Source organism: Triturus cristatus, chromosome 5_1 (genome assembly GCF_964204655.1).
Source record: "Triturus cristatus chromosome 5_1, aTriCri1.1, whole genome shotgun sequence".
Classification (NCBI taxonomy): Eukaryota; Metazoa; Chordata; class Amphibia; order Caudata; family Salamandridae; genus Triturus; species Triturus cristatus.
Genome location: NC_140587.1, coordinates 179,657,363 through 179,677,982, shown reverse-complemented (window position 1 = coordinate 179,677,982; position 20,620 = coordinate 179,657,363). Strand labels below are relative to the sequence as shown.

The 20,620-nt window shown below is 45.3% G+C and overlaps 1 protein-coding gene and 1 long non-coding RNA gene across 4 annotated transcripts in view; one reads left to right on the top strand and one right to left on the bottom strand.

Annotated features, from left to right (window-relative positions):
• LOC146830599 (uncharacterized) overlaps positions 1-4,325 on the top strand; it is an 86,598-nt gene extending 82,273 nt beyond the window's left edge. For 2 of the 3 annotated variants that reach the window (XR_014961452.1, XR_014961456.1), the window contains one exon: positions 3,582-4,325. This is a non-coding gene — a long non-coding RNA (uncharacterized LOC146830599). The remainder of the gene's footprint in view (positions 1-3,581) is intronic. The other variant, XR_014961457.1, reaches the window with a different exon arrangement.
• Positions 1-20,620, bottom strand: part of LOC146830598 (UPF0739 protein C1orf74 homolog) — a 42,915-nt gene that overhangs the window by 14,548 nt on the left and 7,747 nt on the right. The gene's annotated exons all lie outside the window — the stretch shown is intronic.

Sequence of the window (20,620 nt, the reverse complement as noted above, 5' to 3'; positions counted from 1 at the left end):
TGCACAACGTAGATCAATATGGAGAACTCAAGAACTTAGAGAGCTGGACCTGACAATTTTGAATGGGAACGGGGACAAATCCATAACAACTTTTTTAAGCGGTAAACGGAGATCAACTATAGACTTTACAATAATGAGCAATAACCTGCTGCCAAAGGTAAATACATTTGCTGTCGAGCAACGGACAGAAAGTGACCACTTTCCTTTAATTACCAAAATTAAAATGCCAGTAAACAAAACCCAAAAAATAAAAACAGTTATTCAAAACACGGAAAAATGTAATTTACGGAAACTGAAATGGGGCGGAAAAGATATTAAACCAGCAATGGAGAAATTCAAAAATCTACTGTTAATACAACCAATTGAAGGAAAAAAAACCCCATAAAGGCTTGGGAAAACGTATTTGATTCCATAACTAGAGACCTCCCAGCCCCAAAATCAAACAACGGAAGAATAAACAGTGGAAAAAAGCCATGGTTTAATCCTACGCTCCGGGAGGAAAAAAAGAAAATTTCCCGTGAAGTCCGGAAGCAGGTAATAATGATGAAAAACGGAAGGAATCCGGATAAGGTAAAACTAAGAGCTATGCGAAATAAATACAAGACAATGTTGAGTAAAGCAAAAAAAGTATATCAAGAAGAAATCTGGACCAAACTATTAATTGCTGAAAAGAATAAAAATGGCCGGTCATTTTGGGGTTTAATTAAAAAATAAACAAAGGGTAACCAACTAAAACAAGAAGCGGGAATCGGAGAAAACAAATGGATCAAGCACGTTAAAATATGTTCGCTGATGGGAAGAGCGGACAAAAGTGGCACAACAATAAAGAGTGTGAAATATGTTCCAATAAATTGGAGCAAAAAAAATCCCCGCTCAAAACACAGGAGCATCAATTGGATGACAAAAGGACGTCAAACACGGGCAAAAAGAACCGATTCAGAAACAACATTGGTAAAGTTATCACAAGCGTACCTAAAACACTAGAAGTTACCATCCTAGACCTGGACACCCTTGTGACAGCTAAACAGCTAAAAGGAATAATAAAACATTTAAAAACAGAGGGAGCAGCAGGACCAAATGGACTCCCAAACGCTCTTTTCAAACACTCCCCTGAGTTTTGGGCTGAATATTTAACCCCATTATTCAATTAGATTTACACCCAGAATAAAATGCCCAAGTCCTGGAAAGGAAGTATAATACATCCTATTTTTAAGCAGGGCGATCACAACGAGCCGGGAAATTACAGGCTGATATCATTGACAGATGTGGATGCAAAACTATATGGATCATGCTTGCTGCAGCACCTTCAAGATTGGATGGAGGAAACAAAAATAATACCTATGTTTCAAACAGGTTTTAGGCAAAAAATGGGCACTTTAACAAATTTAACAACCGTGGCACTCCTAAAAGGAAAAGCAGAAAAAAAGAAGACCAGATTATTTGCATGTTTCATTGATTTACGAGCAGCATTCGACAGAGTGAATCGATTATGGAAAAAATTAAATATATAGGGATTACCAAAGAACCTGTTGGATGCAATAAAAAACCTGTATAGTGAAACTTGGGCAAGAGTCAAATTGGGAGATGGCAGCAGTACCACTGGCGAAATTAATACGCAACAGGGTCTAAAACAAGGGTCGTCCTTGCCCCAAGTTTATTTAATCTTTATATGGCGGACATCACACAGCATATGAAGATAGCAGAAGGACATCCGCCAAAGTTGGCAGACATCCCAACCCCCTTTCTGCAATACGCGGACGACATTGTTGTACTGAGCCAAACCCCAATAGGACTCCAAAGATTGATTAATAATCTGGTAACCTATCTGGAGCACGAAAGTTTGGAATTAAATAAAGAAGACTAAAGTGGTCCGTTTAGTAGATACCAAAAAACAGGTATTTAAATGGTTCGCAAATAAAACACAAATAAAGGAAGAACCATCGTATAAATATCTAGGTCTAAAAATAGAAAGAGGTTCATCGAACAAAGAACTCAAAATAGACCTAAAGGCAAAAACCCACTCCTTGATTTATGCACACCGGCTACTACAAAAAAAATTGAGTTGTCCAAACTATATCCATCAGTTAAACGTGATGAAATCACAGATTTTGCCAACCTTGTCATATGGTTTGGTAACCTGGTGCGGTAAAGAGGCGGGGCTGTTAAATAACCTTCAAATGAGGGCATGCAAAGCAGTTTTAAACCTCCCAAAATCAGCCTCACCGGCCCAGGTTCGCCTAGAATTTGGTCTTTTGAACCAGAAGTTCTATAGCATGGGCAATTTTGTAAAATGTTGTCACAAAATACGTCTATCCGAGGAAGGCACACTGGATAGTCTATGCTGGAAGGAAATAGGAAATCAGCTGAGTAAAGATACGCAAGGCAGCTGGGGATACCTTTTGGCTCAATCTTTGAAGGTCCTCGAAATTCAATCATTATGGGACTCTAACCCAGATAGACCTACTTTCAATAAAATAACAAACCATGCTGTCAAACGGATATCGTTGTTGGAAGATCAATCATTAATCACGAAGCGACGACATGGGTGGACAGTAATAAATTCATATTGCGGGATAAAGCCACAGCCTTATTTAAGAAGTCATTTTAACGTGACATTAAAACAGAGATACATCGAACATCCGTTGGGCTTACATTTTTCAAAAGATCTGTTATTAACTTATAAAGGCAGCTATACGGATTCCTGTTGTCGCTTATGCGGCTACAAAAATTAAACACTACCCCACTTGCTATGCGCTTGCCCAGCACTATTGGATATAAGGAGACGATTTCTAAAAAACATCTTTAACAAACTGAACATTCGTACATGCAGGCAAGCTGTTATTCAATGGTTAGATGGAACATCTCCTATGCTGGCTTGTAGGGGGGTTAAATATATGAGACAGGTACAATCCCTCCTACAACAAGTGGAACAGGGGGGGGATAAAAGAACCTGAAAAACCCAAAACTAACATTACAGAGATAAATGTTCAAACAATTTATGGACAAGTTGATCTTAAAGCAACATTACGTAGATAAATGTACAAATAATTTTATGGGTAAGTTGATCTTAAACCGGTATAAAATAAGAGTACTTTTAATGAATGTATTTAATGTATTTTGTTAATAGTTTTTAATAACTGGAAACAATAAAAAAAATGGATTGACTGGTAATATGGAGGACTAAAAATTAATTTTCAGTGTAAAAGAAAAACAATCCCATCAAGTCCATATTAGATATCTTGGACCCCCATACTGTACACCAAGAGCCCCTGTTGTTAATCTATCGCTCTGGCTCCCCAAATGTAGGACTGGTTGAATATTGAATTTTACATGTTTTTTATATGTTTATGCTTTAAGATTTGTCACAATGAACACAGATTTTTTTAAACGTTGTACATTTCATAATAGAAAGTTGATATTTCTCTCTTGCTTGAAAAGATATTTAAGATTAAAAAGTGATATGAGCATTTGTAAAAAAAATATCCAGGTCATGTTTATTGAGTAAAAATGATCTTCACAAAGAAGTAAAATTGTTAAAATGACGCAGCCACCTATTGTTGTTTCGTGTTTATATGGTATAGGTTATGGCACAGGAGAGTTACTGCAGCAACCCCATATGCCAGGAGCGACATGGTACAAAGTATTGTCAGGTTCGCCCCATCACCAGGGAAAACTAAAGCTGCGACCTGCGGGTCGAAACTGAGCACCAAGACCTGCCCCCTCACTGACCCTGTGGATTAAGGACGCCGAGTGGACTTCATTCCGCCGCTGATATCCAATTTGGGAGTACAAGATCAACTCCTTCCCCCCTGTGTGGGGACTGGCTGAACTTATTGCACCAACAGAAGCCTGGAGCACCTCCAATCGCTGTTGAGACAGGCAGCACTGCTTGGGAGAGAGCCTGCGACTGCTGCTGCGTGTACCACAAGCTGCCCGAATATGCTGAGCAGGTTCAGAGCATTGCAAGTGCCAACAGACGGGCACCCGCTGAAGTGCTGAACGCCTCTGTGCTGCTGGAGCGGGTAAGACTTGATTTGTGCCCCGGGTGATTAGCTGCTGAAGGAGATGTGGCACTGTAGACACTTTTGACGATTTCCTGAGAGTCAAAGAGGACTCCTGAGTAAGGCCTACTAGTGAGCATTCCCTGGATGCGGCCATCAGTGAAAGCAGAATTATCCTGTACACACTGCAAGGGAGAGTGTGGGAAAGGGGTTTGCTAGATAACGACTAGAGCCCCGGCCTCAAGTGGATTGTGTTATTGTTTCCGAATATCGTATACTTCTTTGAATGAACAGAGTTAGAAATAAAACACTTCTTTCTATGGTAAAAACAATTATTTTACTGGACATTGATTTATTGACATTACTGAGTGCACTTTGAGTTATGACTTGTGTTCACTAATCTCTACCTACACATCCCTACCACGCCGCCCTCCTGAAGGAGCCTTTGACTGCTTTGACTGCTCATCCAAAGTTACTGCTCAGAGTCAAGTGCAGAAGGGGTAATTGGCCCAGTTGCTCAGGATCCATAGTAGGTCGGGCCCCGGGAAAACAGAGTTTGGCTGAAGTAAAATGAAGGCGGGAAAACTCTGAGATAAGTGAAAAGGATTTATTTCCAATAATTGAAGCACCCACGACCGAGCGCTCCTGCTGCGTGCCAGGATCTCAGCCAACTGATTAACGTTGAATCCTGGCACGCATAGAGCAGAGCCCGATCGTGGAACCATATTCAAACAATACATAGAGAGTGAGACACCCTCGCGCTGGCTGCAGCGCAATGATGCCTCCAAGCAAAGTAAGCAACGCTACACACTACAACTTCTCCCCCCCCAAAGAACAAAAGGAAAATAGAACTATGAAGCAGAAGAAAAACATTTGTCAAAAACAATGGTAAGCATAACTTGAAATTGAATGCAAAAGGAGTATCGAAAAGTCCTGGTTACAAATTCATGACAAAACATAATCATTGAACCTGGAGGGTAATCTTCTATTGCGAGAACCCAAATCAGCAGATCGCATGGGAAAACCGGCAGAAGTCGAAACAGTCTTAGAGACAAGACTTTCTTGCAGATTGATGTGTGAGGGTGAACATTGAGAGGGAAAAACTCTCCCAGTATCAGGTTCTCGCACAGTTGGTGAAACACCAGAAGTAGGATCATGCAACCAACTAGTCCAGCCACAATGTTCAACCTCTTGTTTAGACAACTTCAGTAAAGACTTGACCTGTGATCCAGAAAGATGCACAAGCGATCTTTTATTCCACCACCCCTTACTACCAAGGAGTGCTGAACCTTTACTTATACCGGTGACCTGAACAGGGGCAGAAAATTTAGACAAATCCTTGGGAACTTTTGGGGGATTTTTGATAAGAACCCAATCAAAGACTTTCAATTCCATATTATTAAAATATTTACCTGAATCATGCAAGGACTTCATAAGATTCTGCTAATGCAACACACTAGACTCAAGACTTCTGTTACGAGGGCCACCCTTATCAGGTTTGTTTTGCAACCAATTGAAACACAAATCGGTGTGGGCATTTCTACCCCTCAAAAGGGTAAAAGGAGGAACTCCTGTGGTGCAGTGAGGAGAAATATTATAAGACCATAATTTAGTCTCAACACAATCTTGAACGTCTTGACCAGACGAAAGAGCTGCTTGAATGGCATCCTTAATTAATCTGTTCACCCTTTCAACCAAACCATTGGACGCTGGGGAATACACAGCAACTTTAAAATGAGTGACATAGTTTTCAGCTAAAGATGTACACATCTTGTTCGAGACAAAATGGGTACCATTGTCAGTTACAATAATAGATGGCAAACCTTTTACAGCAAAAACATTTTTCAAAAATGTGAAAGCATTAGAGGTGCTGGCTGAATCACAGAACATATGATAAATCCATTTAGAATGGTAGTCAACCATCAGGATGAGAAACTTGAGGTTATGGGGTAAGACATCATAAGGTCCAGAAAAATCTAAGGTGAAGGCGCGGTCGTGTGCATTGTCTGTACACGGTGAAGCAGAAAATGGCAATGAAGGCGCTGAAAATAAGTGAGGAGTTGGTTGGTGGGTGCTGGCAATGTGGATCCGGTCATCGCCAAATGAAGTAAAATGAAGACGAGAAAATTCTGAGATAAGTTGAAAGGATTTATTTCTAATAATTGAAGCACCCACGACCAAGCGCTCGCGCTGCGTACCAGGATCTCGGCCAACTGATTAACATTGACAGAATCCTGGCACGCACAGAGCAGAGACCGATCATGGAACCATATTCAAACAATACATAGAGAGCGAGACACCCTCGCGCTGGCTGCAGCGCAATGATGCCTCCAAGCAAAGTAAGCAATGCTACACACTACATGGGCCCAGTAGCCCCTCCGTGCCCTGAGCCCTCTGAAACGGATTCTGACAGACTCAGATACATTTTTGGAGTTACTAAAAACACAGTTTCTTGCTAGACAGTCAACAGAATTTGTGGTCTGCTCAAAATATCTACCGGCCTATTCAAACATAACTTCTCCAGTGGCTGCCTCTAGAAAATAGCCAAATTTAAACCTGGCTGCCTTTCTTACACAGCACAAACACATCCAACAACCACCACACTTACATAACAAATGATCTGTCCCACGAGGCTCACACAACACAGAAAGCTAGGCAATGGCTATTCTTCAAAATGTATACATGAAAACAAGGCAATCCTGCTAACCAACCGTTTTGCAGCCTGCTCCTAAGTTATGGAAGACCTACTTTAGAAGATTGGCCCCTACGTTGCTTTCTTTTTAAAAGGAAGTGAAAATTCAATTGAAGGAAAACCTATTGGGCTAAATCCAGTCTACTTGGGGCATGAAACACGAAGATAAACATGACTTGTTTGTATATGCTTTACAGCAGTTTTCCTTCCTTACTCATTTCAGCTTCGTTTCTCACCTTTATTGACAAACCAATAATTACAGACATGGTTGAGACTCTGTTAGAATTACTAGTGTTTTAAAGTTTTGCAATACATATAGCATGCCATTACTAATTATGTCCTTCGTTCTCATATTGCCTGGCACATCACAGAAGAAGTGGTTTACCAGATAGGCCAGTGTCACCACAACACGACCTTTAAGGCTACAAAACTCACAATGCTGTCATTTGTTATATGCCACTGTGTCACAGCATCACCTGCCCCGTGCAGCATAGGCCTTAAATAGTAAATGACTAGAACCCCTTAAGTGCCATTCTAAAGTAACCGCCTATGTCTATTGTGTTCAAAAGGGCCACCTCGATTTGTTGGTACACGTTTTAATCATTTTTGTTGCTGTTCTGAAAAAAATTATTGCTATATTTCTCTTGGCGAAAAATGTAGAGCCTGGGTGAAGTGTCACCAGCGGTCGAAGTGGACGGGATCGGCAGGGCACGGCGTGCCGCTACTTCTTCAATTCCAGGGATTCCGTCCCCCTACTTTTTTATTTTGAAAATGCGTCCCAGGACACAAGAAATCACCATCACCTATAAATAAAGCTCGGAGTTCCTGGCGTGTTCCTGGCGTTCGAGGACGGGCGGCAGAGAAGTAACAAGACTCTGTCTTTTCCTTCTCGCCCAGAGAAGAAAATTACAGTGTCCACTTCTGTTCTGCCGCTTCAGCTGCCCCCCCACACTCTTTCCTTCTTCCCTCTCTTTCTGTCTAGCAGTTCTTCTCTTACTGAAAACCGAGAATTCAAGACAGGGTTTTCACTCTCTTTCCTCTCCTTTCTTTTATTTGCTCCCCTGTGAAATGGATCCAAAAAGAAAAACATTTTTGCTGGAAATGTCGTCTTTTAATTCCAAAGTGCAGCATCTGGAATAAAAGGTTAAAAATATGACAAATAACTAAGAGTAAGACAGAGTGGTAACTAACTGGCCAGATTGATTTTATTCACACCCAAACACATTAGCGCCACTTTTACAGAGTTTGCCAGTGAAGCCCTATTTTTGTATTCTTGTCTTTGTTTTCCCTGGGCTTGCAACTAGTGCACCAATCCTGGAGGTACTGCAAAGTGTGGATTGGAAAACAAAATGTGTACTGCGACTCTGTCCAGGGATGTGGTCTTTTTACCATACTGCTTACGTTTTTTAAGGATATAAGCAATGGACATTGAAATGGGTCCATTCAGGGCCCTGTAGTCATGTCCTTAACTTTTCAGGCATAAGCACTCACTGATTTCTGAATAGTGAGTGTAAACGTGTTAAGGTAACCATGTTGTTATGCTTACATTTCACAGGGTTTGCTAAATTTAGCATTACCTATGAGGGTTTGCTTTTTCCAGAATGTTGTTACGTTTTTTTGTAGGCCGCACATTGCTCTTGTCTAGTGCGTCATTTAAATTGAGCCGCATCCAGGTGTTTATAGCCGGCAGCAATTGGGTTGTAGTTGAAGGCAGCGTGAGTTTTTCTCATTGGGGCAGTATGGTGTTCAGTGGGGGAGAGGATGTGGCATTATGGCCAGAGCTACTGAATTTGGAACTGGGGAACCAGGTTCAGCCTTAATAACCAGTCCACCTGACCACTCTCCTGAGGGAGCACATTCCTATGCTAGACCTTAGAAGGCTGCGCAAGACCTTAGACCAGCAGGTGGACCCTAGCAGTGGCAAGTGTGGGTTAACCTTCAAGGTTTGTCCACCACAATCCATACTAAAGTTCACCTCCAGTCTTGCAGACAGGCCTATGAAGCAGCATACCATAGTGACAGTGACTGTCACTGAGGTCACAGGACACTTGAGAAGGGCTTGTTCTAGGGCAGTGCAACCGGTGTGACCGCACCGGGTGCTGACTTTGGGTGGAGCCATTATGTTTGCAAGTATATTAAGGTTTTAAAAGCGCTTGCTGCCTCCTTCCTGGCCTCCAGCAATTTTCGGCAGCACTTAGGGGTTTCAAGGGCAGCACCCAAGGGAGCACTGGAGTACTGGAGTTACCTCACCCAGGGACGCCGGGTGCATAGTTGTCAAATGGTGTCGGGAATCGTCATTGATTTCAATGGCGATCTGCTGCAAAGTGCTGCTGCCAGGAAGGAGAAAAGTGTCTGGTGTGATCCAAGCCTGGATCAAAGATCAGAAGAACCTGAAAGCAGAGGGGACAGTGTCTGGGTCACTTGCCAGTGACCAGGGGCACGATAGACGAATGTCCAACGATGTCGGGTGATTCAGATGTGAAAAGGCGAAGCTTGACTCTGCAGCCCCGAGGACCAGGAGGCGTCGACGACAACCAGGAGCTGGATTCGAGCTGTCCCACAAAGGATGTCGAGTGCTGCGGTGTTGGTGCTCGGATTGAACACAACAAGCCTTGGAAACAGCAACCCACGCAGGAAGAGAAAAGATGCTTCGGTGCTGACCAGCAAGGTTCTGGGGACTCCCCAAGCAACAGAGAGTCAGGGCATGTCTGGAGCAACCAGGTAAGCCCAATTAGAAGTAAAGTTACCTTCACAGGGACCCACCAGTCGATGGACGAGGGATCGCGAAGTGACCTAGAGAGAAAACACAAAGGGCCAGCTCACGGAACACTCGTGGAGTGTAGGTGAGCAATCTTCGGTGCAAATGCTGCTCGGGGTCAGGACTACAAGTAACCCAAAGCTCAGCTGCAGGAGTCATTGGAAAGCTGATGCTTCTGCAAAGTGACGCGGTGTCCAGGGGTTCGAGTTGCACGGTCGCGACAAGGGATATGGGCCTCAGACTTGCTGTGCACACTGATCAACCTCTACGACCATGGAAACCCACCTCCTGTGTTGCAAAATTCTTTGGAGTCCGGCGGGAGCTTTGGAGATGCAAACCGGTCAGATGTGTCTTTGGTGCCGGCCTTGCAGGGGAGTAACTCCTTTACTCCAAGGGAGATTCTTCACTCATGTAGTTCAATGTAGATCATCGAAGTTCCAGGATTCAGTATCAGAGTTTTGTCCAGGTGTAATCTAAAGTCCTTTAGCCAGGGGTTCCTTTCTTATACCCAAGGAAGGGGTGGGACAAACTCTAGGGAGCCACCTATGGGAGGGTCAGGAAAGAGGGGTGGCTACACCCATTTCCTTTGTCCAGTTTTGTGAAAGACCGGTTTGAGCTGGACTATGCACAGGGACACCAAATGTGACCCCAGTGCTGAACTTCAAAGCACTCTTGGAGTGCACCCACCCAGCCCCAATACATTAAAGCCTGTCTGGGAGGTGGTGACACCTCCCTGTGACAGGAAACCTATTGTCCAGGCCTCCCCTGCCAGAGTTTCATCCAGCAGCAGGAGGGCAGACTTGTGTCTGTGGCTGGCAGCATCCATTTTGTGATGCCAGGGCTCTGTTAGCTGGTACCGGGTATACCGGTGCGGTCATGTCTCTCCCTCTGGAAGGGTGGGATCATACTCCCACACCAGTTACTGGTGTGGGGGTATGATTCCAAGGTGTTTGACACCAAACACAACATGTTTCCGTGCAGCCATCCCAAAGTTCGCATTTACCGTTTGGTTATAATGCACTTAAGAGTGTATGGTTTATTATTTTGACATGTGTATACATGCTAACAGTCTTTGGAAAGATTTTGCCTTATTAGTACCAGTGTAACATACAAATACAACAGTGAGAAAGGTGATCAGTCAACCTTTGCAATGAGCCATCAACCCATAGGAAAACAATTCACATTTTTTATTAACTTTTGATACGTTTGAGCTGTAAACAATTTATTAGTTTAAATGGTCAGATCATGCAACAGATCTCGCATTAGATGGCAAATATGGAAGAGCCATAATTATTTAGATAACATTTGCAAACTAGGATATTTTGCCATTCATGTTTGAACTGCTGTTGTGGAAAAAGGGAGAAGTGCTGATGACAAACACCATGGCTCGGCGACAAATGGCTTTTGCTTCCACATTTTATCGTATTTGGGACATTCTGTGATTAGAAGCATATCCCAATTTGTGAATGTGTTTTAATGTCAATAACTCATTATAACCTTATATAATCATGTGTATCCATTGGTTGATTAAACTAGGCAGTGAAATGCCACACAAATACTAACAAGCATTTACAATGAAATGGTCTCGGCATTGTTAAAGTTAGAGCTATTGGCATTGCTCATGACATTATTTTTGTTTATGTTTTTGTCTTTAAAACATTTAAAGAAACGGCATTGTTATTTACAATGTCAATAGCTTAATCACTCAAATGCGAGACCTATTGCATTTGCATCCACACACAGCCACCCACCCACACACACAGAGCCACCCACACACACACAGAGCCACCCACAGAGCCACCCACCCACAGAGCCATCCACACAGCCAGCAAGTGCACTCTAGGGCAGTGCTTAATTTGTATTAAAAAAAAAAAGGTGCCAGGGCTCTTGACAGAAGGCCATTGCAACTTGCACCACACATTGTCCCTGACATGCTGCTAAAGATCATAACACCACAGCTACTAACCATCACACTCCTACAAATGAGACAATTCGGACTATTTCAGGCCCCCAAAGCTATAAGAATGGCTTAGGTGGCAGGTGATAGTAATTTTTAATGTATATTGCATTAATAAATGACTGTTGTTGTGTTCATGTCTAAATAAGCCAGTCAGTGCAACCTCCCTCAGTCTGTGACTTCTAAACCTCACCCTCCCCTGCCCCCCCTCCCCCCCCCCCCCCCCCACTCCCGTTCGTGTTTTCTTGCCTGCCGGCACTTCCGTTTTCATCTTTATTATTGCCACCTTGAAATATGCAAGTTCAAGATGCGTGCTGTACAAAAACTGATCGTGTTTAATGAACTACATTTTAATGTTACTCTAAATATAATAAGACTCTAGGCGACATTCGGGGTATGCATGGCAACTGACGCCTCTTAGTTCACAAATGGCATTGTTGTGGTGCGGGAGGAGTGGCAGTGTTTTAACTCATGCTTAAAATGAGCACTTTTAATAACTTCCTCTCAATTCAGTGCTATGATCTTGTGTACTGAGGTGACGCGCTAAATAAATGCACTTTTTTGAATTCTGAAGAGACATTATCACACATTCACATCATGTTTACTGTATGATTAACATGCCGATCATTTTCACGGCTCGCCCACTGGCTCGTATACGCTTGGCTCGTCTCCGGATGGCTTTACCTGTTAATTAATATATTGGCTCGCGCACCTCTAACAAAGAGAGATAAAGGGATACATGGCAGTGAGCCCGGTAGATGGTAGAGAAATAGACTGGTGCAGACAAACAGACAAAGTCAGTCTCCATTGCCTCACGTCAGTATCATCACTTTCAATAACCTGGAAATCTGCCGGCAACTTCCGCATGCCCCAACCTCATCCCCCTCACCTATTCTTAGCAGAAGCGGCAGATTCTGAGCTTTGCCCTGCTGGCGTAGAGGAGCACGGCAGAGTCTGTAGAAGCACTGGAATCCCTAGCCTCTCCAGGCGGGCACCTAAGCCTTCCGGGTGCCTTCACACTCAGGATAAATGAATACATTTTGTTCTGTGCTTTAGTCGCCCCTCTGTGAGCCCTGTCTGGTAGATGAAGCTCTGTGTAAATAAACACATTCAGAGAGGAAGTTGTGTACACAAAACAACAGCCACAATACTGTACGTTTTGAACGTGTAGTTAAATACCGGCTCATCGAGTACCTCATTGGCTGACCATTCCATGGCACTACCAAAATTACATTTGGACACATTTGCTCAACTGTAAAACACTCCCTTCTATGGGTCATTTAACAACTTGGGGCTTTGGGATTAGGTAACCTACTTTGGATGCTGTGTAAAAGAGTAAATACAAAAATTAATGCAATGAAACTAAGCAACCAGTACTGGCCAAAACACTGTGAAAACTGACATGCATTCTGGCATTTTGTTTAGTTAATGCCGATTTTCTCATAGATGCGAGTAAAGTGCTCTTAATATCTTAATGAAATCTGCACACTTTTAACTAATAGCAACGGGTGACCTTTGACAACTAATACATTTTCATGTACCCCCTCTGCCCCCCGCCCCCTTGGCAAACTTTATTGCCTCCCAGTGTCTGGGGGATAACCAAGACGCAGGAGAGTGAGTCAAATAGAATAGAAAATTAAAGAGAAGCCGGGATTCGGATTCACATGCTCCGATCCCGATCACGTTGGTTAGTCTGTAAGCACTACTTTTATTAATGAGTTTCGCATTAGTAAAGCACCACGGTGTGCATGTGTGGTGACATCTCACCCATGAGATACGTGCCAAGTAATTGTTGACACAATCCACAATTTGAGTTTTCATCAATATATTTATTACGAAGTGCAGGACCTTTCCAAGGCACACTACATACATTCACTCCAAAAATAAAACATGTAGGTAAAAAACATTGCCATTAACAGTGTCAATAGCTCTAACTCACAAATGCGAGACCTATTTGCATTGCAAATGCTTGTTACAATAATGACCCATTGTCGTGAAGTTGAGTCTCAGCCCGTTTTTTCTGCTAACAGGTGGGACTTGCAGTTTTCAAAGTCTTTGCGCGACTAGCTCAACTAGTCTAGGTTTTCCTAATGCTTGAGGTCCTTTTCGTACCATTATTGATGAATGACTACGCAGGCATGATGGGGGCAAGGCTGCCAAGTCTCCCAGGTCCACGTGTTACTTGCATTTAATTTCCGGATATTGTAATTGGATAAACAGTGGTGGTAAATAAAATACCCAGGCTGGGTGGCTTACTCACATGCGGGCCTGAAGGGCGGAGTCTCTTACCATCCTCATCAAGGCGCCTCGTTAATCCACGACAGCTGCTCAAAGCGCTACACTTGTAGCGTGGAGTATAGTTTAGTTTAGAATAACACTGCTAGCTAATGAGCAGTCATTAGTAAGGTTTACCAGTTAGCTACCTATCTCGGAAAGCCATGATTGTGCTTCGGGGATTATATCAACCAAGAAGCACTTCCTTTCTTTCAACTAGTGGTAGAAATAAGAACATGTTGGCCAAAATTCTGGCAGTTTATAGGGAAAATACGGTGTCTTTCTTTTAATCACAATATATTGGGGCATCAGCGCGCTTGTCACCTACAAGAACAACAACTCCCATAATGATGGGGCTTGCAGTGCAGGCCTCATGGGATAGGTAGTTCCATTACCAGACCCTGAAGCCGTAAAATGTAAGCGACTGAACTACATGCCCCACAGTGCTCCACTGCTCTGAATTCCACCGGGCCTGCCGCCTCGAGAACCGCTACAGCCACCGCACGTGGCTGCGAATCTGTATTTTCCCCATCTTCCTTCGTGCCGAGTCAGACAAGTACCTCCACTGCTCAATTCAGCCTCCTGCTCGTTCCGCCATTGCCGCGGCGGCTCCGGTTGCCATGTTCCCGCCCTGAGCCCTCTGGTCTGCCGCCCAATGGCATCCATGCCTGTGAAACACCGCCCCTTCATTGAACCTTTCATCCAATGACAGAGCGAGGCTTGAAACGCAGACTGTGTACTTTACTGTGCTACCGGCATTCACAACAAACTTCGCGCAAACTGAAGTTTTAAAAGTTCTTGGCAATAACAAAAAATAAATGTTTTTTTTTTTTTTACATTTTGTTCGAACGGGATTTAATGGTGCTTAAAGACGACTGGTCTTACTGGTTTATAGACAGTGTGCCAAATATGGTTTCTAATTCGTGGTTTGAAACACATAAACCAGAGACCAGAGCAGCAGCCGAACACGGGAGCCGACAGCAAGGGGAGAGGACGCCATTAACACCACCGCCTTTCTCCGAGGTCAAGCAGAAAGGCCTCGGAGAAACGCAGCGGCGTTTTCGGATTCGGGGGCGTGTTTTTCTTTCTCTCCTCTTGCCATTGGCTGGAATGTTTACATTGCAGAGGAGAGAAAGAAAGTAAAAAACACGCCCCCGAATCCGAAAAAGACGGGGCTTGTTTGGAGAGACAATGCTCTTCTCCAATGGCTGTCCAGTATTTCAGAGGCCAGCCAATGGAGAAGAGGTAAAAAAAAGGGGCGGTTTAAAGCCCCACTCCTAAACATTAAATCTCGGAGCGAGACTGCGCAAGCGCAGCCTTCGAGCCGAGACCTAAAAATTGGGATGTTTGCGCATTCTGGCCACACCTCTGGCTCCACCCACTGAGCCAATCCTTGGGTTATTCCCGCCCTCCGATTCTCCGCCCACAGTTCCCCTACTTTTTTTCCCCCACTTCGACCACTGTCACACGTAATAAGTCCAGATGCCACTTTTACCTTCCCAGTTCCAATTTGATTCCAGGAAAATTTGGAACAGCCTGCTCTCAGCCAGGTACGGCGCCTGTAGCTTTTCTGAAGGATTATCTTTAAGAAGAAAACGTGTAGTATACGTGCGCAGACATACTTGTGGTCAGGAAATGGCCCAAAACATGAACAATTATGTAAGATAACCACACGGCAATACAGGATATGATTAAATGAAACGACGCTTGGCACAGACCTATCGGATGACCCTCAATTTCGGTTCTAATTGCCGCATACCAACAAAATAAGGTTTGCGCCCCGTAAATGCGGAAGCATGCTGTCAAGTTTACCTCTGTGGTGGGAAAGCTTGCATGTAGCGTTACGTTGTACCGACGGGGATGGACGCAACTATAAGCTCTAATAATGATTTGTGGTACAAGATGCTAGTGCTATACAGTGACAGTCTGACAGAAGGGGCTGTGTTCACGAGGCCTCCACCAAACCGAGACAAGCGGTCTCCCTGCTCCAACAACAACAAGCATTGGCAAAGCCAATAGGTCTCGCCTTCAAAAGCGAAGTGACGACTATGCCACTGTGTTTTTCCATTGGCACTCCTTGGATATATATTTTATAGTAAAATGTAATTTTAAAAAATGAAAAACTGCTGCTAGTTTGTCACAATGTAGGCGCATGCATGCACGCCTGTGGTAGCCATTTTGGAACACCTAAAGAAAGCTTTTCACCATTGCAAGATGCATGCCGGTATGCATGTGTGCCTCCCGCATAACACATAGGCAGTCATTTTGCCACTTTTAATATACCATTCCAAAATGGCAGATAAGCATTTCACAATGGTAAATCAAAAATATATATATATGTGTATGAGCGCTAACACAATTAAACAGGCAGCCTGGTAGCTGCAGTGTGCAACTGCTGGGACCTCAATGGAAAACAAATGCTGCGTGTTTTTCTTAAAAAAATATATAGCGGTGAATCAATTGAGTGCAAAGTCGGGTTCCCTTATCTTACCGGTTATGATGCCATGCTGATCGATGATAAAGGGCAGGTTTGATTTAAATAATCCAACTATATTGATTCACAGAGTGTATACATGTGAAAGCTCTTGTCTTTGTCCTGTCGTTAAAGGAAAGCTGGCTCAACACACTGTGTCAGACCCGCTGTATATAGCATTAAATAAGAACATTGCACCGTGTCCAAAAAAGATCGCATCTGTGCTCCTGCCTTTCTGCCATTATGTCTCCTGGAGTATAATGGTGTTAACGTGCGTGGTCAGTTTATTTGATGCTGATGACATACAAAAAAAATGGACGTTTATCCAAATACGCTCTAAAGCTTTAAAATAAATGTGCCGCAATGTTGGAAAGGTGACTAAAGAATGGAACAGCTGCCCGTGTCAGATAATCTGTAAATTAATCAAAAACAACGCGGTAATGTTATTTTTAGTAAAAGACCATTGTCTAGTCGTGAAATTTGTTGCCACCTATTGGTGTTATTTAGTGCCACTTTGCCTTATGCAAGCGGCTGCCTTGATGTAGTTGTACAGCATATTGCAGGCATAAATGACCTACTCTGAAGGAATGTAAATTTAACGTTGGGAGCAGCGCTCTGCTAATTAGATGCTTTTTGGCGCTACAGTGATCATGAGGCGCTTCACTAAATAATGTCAGAGCTTAAGCTAAAGGCTTGGTCCAGCAGCAGGAGGCGCTGTAGGGCTGTCAACAGCAAGCCTGATATCACAGGAGTGGATCTCACCGACCCCCTGCAGCACCGTCCTGAGAATCACCCACCCTTCGCAGAGTCTGGGGTACAAGCAGCGCTCCCCGTCAGTTACAGGGGCTTGGAGCAGCGAGACTGCTGCAGAGCTACACAACTGACATAGACCGAGAGAGGCGGTGAAGTATCACTCACTGGTGTAGAAGAATCCTTTTCTGCGACAATTTATTTATGCGCCTGATTAGGGAGATTAATCTAGCAGGGTTGGGGGCAAGCTTGCGTTTACAGAGTATTACGGAGAATTAGAATACTAGAATATTACAGACCATTACACAGTATTAGAACTTTACGGAGTACTAGAGTATTATGGAGTATTAGATTATCAAAATGTATTACTGTTCTATAGATCAGTGAGTTAAGGGGCATGTTCTCAGTTGCACGCTGCTAGGAGCCAGGGACGTTTGTGTGACCACCTTTAGAAAGCTGTATCAACATTAAGCAGCAGTAATACGTTTTGCGCTAGTGTTTCACGTCCCCCGACAGCAGACTGCGCATGCAATTATAAAGGGGGTTGGGAAGGTGGATCAGCGCGAGGCTGGAGTGGCGAGTGAACAGGAGCCGCATGAGCCTGCCGGAGGAAAGATCCTGGCGACTGTATGGTGCTCAAGGGCTGCACTAAACGAGGGTATGTATGGCTTTGAGCCTGCAAAGTAAAAGGGTTCAGCGTCGTTGGCAACAATGCATCCCAAGACACACATGCGATGCACCAACGTATTCATTCTATTTCAAATGACAATTATACAGTGGCCAGCCTGAAACCTGGTGAAGACACAGACAATAACTAAAACAAGGTGCGCGCTGTTACGTGTGACCATGTACGGTCGTTCCGCTAACGCCCCTTAATGGACCACGTAGTTCACGGCAATGCTGTGGTTAATACCCGCGCACTGCAGGTTTTCAAATGAACCACATAGTTCACGGGGATGCTGTGGTTAATTCCCGCACACTGCAGGCTGACCGACAAAGTCACCGCAGGGAAAATGAAATGAAATAGCATTTATAAAGCGCATGTTTACCCAAAGGCATCCCAGCGCTAGGGTCGAAACCGCAATAGACTAAGGCAATCAGTGTGGAAAGAGCCAGGACTTGAACTTTTTACGAAAGACGGAGTGATCTGATTCTTTACGCAAATACAGCGGCAAGGTATTCCAAAGTTTGGAGGCATTATAAGAAAAGAGGCGGCCGCCGCTTCTAGACCTCCTAATTCTGGGAACGAACTCCATATGAAGATCACTAGAGCGTAACTGTCTTTGAGCTTTGTAAGGTTGGACAAAAGAGGAAACAATATCTGGGCCTTTACCCCCAAGCATCTTATGGGTGGTGCACAGTGCTCATAAGAGGGCGGCCCCTTTAGTGCCACAAGATGGCACACTGGGCAGCCTAGTGTCCAGAGACCCCTTTGGGGTCCAGTGCGTCACTTCCGGCCGGGGTGGGATTCGGGGAGAGGTATAAATTCCTCCCCCGCCCACCTGGCGGCCTCTTTGTCTCCTCGCCCTGACGCCGATTGTGTGCTTTCTGGTCGCTCTGTCCAGAGGCCTGGTCTGGTGTCGGTGTGCTGTTTTTTCCTCCGGTCGCCAGGTTGATTTCTGTTGCAGTGAGTCGTTCGCTCTCGGGGATGGGTTGTGATTTCACAGGTTGTGTTGTGCTTTCAGGCATCACGCCGTATTTAGGCGAGGGGGCAGTGGGGGTGCAGAGGCCAAGCCGCGGGTCGGGTGCGCTAAGCCCCTGCCCTGCACCCCGGGAGGTACTCCGGTGCACGGCCTCGGTAATGATCGGGGGCATGTGGGGTCGATTGGGTTGGCCCGCTTTTGATGTACTGAGGGCTCATATGGTGCTTGGTTCCTCGGAGAGGCCTTGAATGGTGGGATGCGGCGTGCCGCTCATCCAGGGTCCGCATCGGTGTTATCAGGGGAGCGCAGGCATTCAGGGTCGCGTGCGCAAAGCCCCTGCTCCCCCCTTGAGGTCCCCATGTCAGCGGTCCCTGGAGTGATTGGAGGCATGCAAATAGTTAATAAGGAAACCCCTTAAACAAGGAGTAAATAATACTCACAATGCCCCAAAACGATGTCAACTGATCCCTTTCTTGGGAACTGATTCCTCTTTAATGGCTTTAGACAAAGATTATGTTTGTGTGATAACATTTATTAGGAACCAAATATTCCTCCTCCTTGCACAGAAAGTTTCACTTATCCACATGCACAGTCATTTCTCTGCTCTGTGAAATTTCCAATACTGTAGCCAACAAACAAGTAATTTACCTTTGTTAACACTGTTTGTGGTAGAGACTCGATCTAACCACAGGTTTCTCGCCTTTTGAATATTCCCTAGGTATCAGCTTGAATCTGGAAACTTTTTAGGAGTACCTCTGTGCACCTGCAGGTGACACTGTGTGGCTCCACACTGATCCTGTTCTGCTCCGGAAATGAGATACAGGGCCTGTTTAGGCGGCATACAAGACAGTGTCATCTGTTGCTTTGCTCAGGCAGGTCGCCCCCCTCAGCCGCCACACGGTCCTCCTGTGACGCTGCCCTACTGATCACTGCTGCCTCGTTCCTGCCGCTGCCTGTGATTACTGCTCTTCCGTAAGCCCTTGCCCACCTGGGCTCTCTATCTCCTGTTGCCCGTTTTTGGTATTGTTTAAATTGTACTTCTGATTCCCCCACTGTTGTGCCTTTTTGTGACCCCTCTCCCCCGTTTTGCTTTTTGTGTCCCTATCCCGGTTTTGCCTTGTGTCCTCTCACCCGTTTGCCTTCTGTGCCATTACCCTCCCGCCGCTGCATCCCTGCGGCCCACCCCCGCTGTTCCCATTCGCCACCCCGCTCCCGGCTCCCAGCTGCTCCTCCCTCCCACAGCCCTTCATATGGAGGCCGCGCAGCGGTGAAGGGAGCGACCTTTGACCCTGTCCTCAGGCAGGTCGCCCCCCCAGCCGCCACACGGTCCTCCTGTGATGCTGCCCCGCTGATCACTGCTGCCTCGTTCCTGCCGCTGCCTGTGATTGCTGCTGTTGTGTAGCCCTTGCCCACCTGGGCTCTATCTCCTGTTGCCCGTTTGTGGTATTGTTTAAATTGTACTTCTGATTCCCTCACTGTTGTGCCTTTTTGTGACCCCTTTTTGTGACCCCTCTCCCCAGTTTTGCTTTTTGTGTCCCTATCCCGGTTTTGCCTTGTGTCCTCTCCCCCGTTTGCCTACTGTGCCATTTCCCTCCCGCCGCTGCATCCCTGCGGCCCCGCCGCTGCATCCCTGCGGCCCCGCCCCCGCTGTTTCCATTCGCCACCCCGCTCCCGCCTCCCAGCTGCTCCTCCCTCCCACAGCCCTTCATATGGAGGCCACGCAGCGGTGAAGGGAGCGACCTTTGACCCTGTCCTCAGGCAGGTCGCCCCCCCAGCCGCCACACGGTCCTCCTGTGACGCTGCCCCACTGATCACTGCTGCCTCGTTCCTGCCGCTGCCTGTGATTGCTGCTGTTGCGTAAGCCCTTGCCCACCTGGGCTCTCTATCTCCTGTTGCCCGTTTTTGGTATTGTTTAAATTGTACTTCTGATTCCCCCACTGTTGTGCCTTTTTGTGACCCCTCTTCCCGTTTTGCTTTTTGTGTCCCTATCCCAGTTTTGCCTTGTGTCCTCTCCCCCGTTCGCCTTCTGTGCCATTTCCCTCCCGCCGCTGCATCCCTGCGGCCCCGCCCCC